Below are 2,636 nucleotides of genomic sequence, written 5' to 3' on the forward strand. Positions count from 1 at the left end.
TTACCAAGAAACAAGGGAAAGAGAGATTGTGGACACCTTTGCTCTTCAAAACAACTTCACTACAACCCTTACTAGCACTAGAAGATAGGATTTTATGGAGTGGAATCTTGTTTATTCGGTTGATTTAGATGATTTGCTAGTAGAAAGCTTGAAGATTGAAGAGTTCTTCTTCTTGCAAAAGAGTGAGAGAGAGCCGGCCAAGGAGAAAGAAAAATGAGGAAATTTTGTGAATTTTTGATATTTAATCCTTTGGTCAAAAAGTCAAGAAAGTGAATAGTAATTCTTAAAGTCCAACCAATGAGATTGTGACACTTGTCACACTCATTAAATGCATTCCTATCTTTCTTTTCTCTCTCACATCAATCACTTCACACACACTACTTATCTCTTAACACCCGATAAATTTTTCACAGTATCCGAAACTTAACCTTATTGGCCGAATTTTTCCGAACTTTTTGCACTAGTGGGTCCCACGTCCAATATAGATTCTTAATTTTCTAAAAATTCACCAATGCTAGAAAAATCATCTTAAAACTATAACTGCTCATAAAATCCACTAAGAAAATATTTCTAAGCCAGAAAATGCAGAAAACATGCAATTAAGGGGAAATAAACCCTAGGAAAATAATGAGGGTTTTACGGGTTCTCACACTCTCTCCCCCTTAAAAGAATTTCGTCCTCGAAATTCCTTATCATGGTTCACAAATAGCTCAAGGTATTGTTTTTTTTTTTCCACCTCCCAGGTAGCCTTTTCTATCCCATGATTTTTTTTTCTTCGCGAACACTATTCTCTCTCCTACCCAAACCCTGCGATCCTTACAAACCATACCAAGAGTCAAACGATGATTTTCCCCAAAGGATTACTACTTTCAGGTAGGCGTGATATCTATTTCGTCCATCAGAATTGGGACTGACAAATGGATGAGTAACACCGGGATCTACTAATATTTCCGTAAAAATACCACAATCGTACCTTTCTCAATCTCAGGAGAATCGGGGACCTGTTGTGGCTCCAGTGAATACACTCGAGCTGCTACTTTAGGTTTCGTCCCATTCCCCTTATCCGGTCCCGTGTTGGTCTTTGACATAGTTGAGCTCCCCTTCCTTCTTGCTTCATAAGTAGGCAGGTAGCAAGCTTGTGGTCTGCGCTTCCACAACGCAGACATTTGCCTCCTTTCTTCCAGCAATTGTCTTCAGAATGATTCGACTTTCCGCAATACCCGCAAGGTCCGCGTGCTGCAGAAGCCGAGCCTCCTCTCTGGCCTCTCCCCAACTGGCTGCCTCGTGACGGGCTCTCTCGTGACACTCCCGGTACCCTTTCTTCCCCAATTCCTCGCCCAAACTTGGAAGGGGTACTCTCATTCCCCTGCCCCGAATTATTTCCAGGAAATCCTCGCTTTTTCGCCTGGAAATTTCTTACTTGCAATCTGGCACTCTCTACCCGTTGGGCCTTCTCAACGGCCTCGCTAAAAGCATTGATTTGAGCCACTGCGAGGTCCTTCTGAATCTCCACGTTTAGGCCCTGGATAAAACGCCTAATTCGCCGTTGCTCCGTCACAATCAACTCAGGCGCAAATTTGGACAGGCGGGTGAACTGGCTCTCGTATTCTGCCACCGATTGAGCTCCTTGGCGGAGTCGGATGAACTCATCTTCCTTCCTTTCCTGAACCAGAGGAGGGAAGAATTTCGCGTTAAACTCCCTCATAAAATTTACCCAAGTCCTGGGCGTTTGTTCCCTCTCCCATTTTTGCCGAATGACATTCCACCAGGAGCGGGCCGCCTCTTCCAGCTGGAAAACGGCAAAAGTCACCTGCCGTTCTTCGGTATAGTGCAGGGCGGCAAAAATATCGACCATCTTTTCGAGCCACCTTTCGGCAACATCCGGATCAGGTCCCCCGATGAACTTGGGTGGGGCAAACTTTTGAAATCGTTCCAGAGCTCTGTCTTCGCTCTCAACATGATTGCCAGGGTTTCCAGGGTTTCCAGGATTAGGATTTGGATTCTGGCCTTGTTGCTGCACCACTTGTGCCAACAGGTTTGTCATTTGCTGCATAGCGGCAGCTATCTGTACATTAGGGTCAACTCTCGGTTCAGGATGGGGTCCAGAGGAGGTTTCTCCAGTACCCCGGTCTGGCGTAGGTTGCCTATTCCCGCGCCCACGGCCCCGTCCACTACGTGTACCGTCCATACAATCTAAGTCGATCTAGGTCACAAAATAAATATACTGTTAATGGGCAATGGGCACCTAACCCCTCCTTTTCGCAGCCCGAAACAGGAACAAGTAAACAAGAACAAATAACTACTCCACTCCCTCGTCGAGCATTTAAACACATAACACATATACAGAGAACACATAACAGTATCAACATGTATACAGAACAGTCAGTCAAGTACATATAAAGTCATCCATAGAATCGCAATTTCTAGTTCGCCCCATTCTTTCTAACCTAGACTCTCGTGTCTTTCGTATCCGGGCGCAAGAATCCCATTTAAGATAATTCACAACTCGAGCCGGCCGGTCCCAAGCGTAAATCATCCATATTATAGATTCCTACCCGACATACATATCTATCTTCCTCAAGTTGCATAATAAAGATTTTTACACTTATAACATGCCCCATTCATAACTTACGCTC

This window comes from Coffea eugenioides, unplaced genomic scaffold, assembly GCF_003713205.1.
Source record: "Coffea eugenioides isolate CCC68of unplaced genomic scaffold, Ceug_1.0 ScVebR1_641;HRSCAF=1351, whole genome shotgun sequence".
NCBI classification, from domain to species: Eukaryota; Viridiplantae; Streptophyta; class Magnoliopsida; order Gentianales; family Rubiaceae; genus Coffea; species Coffea eugenioides.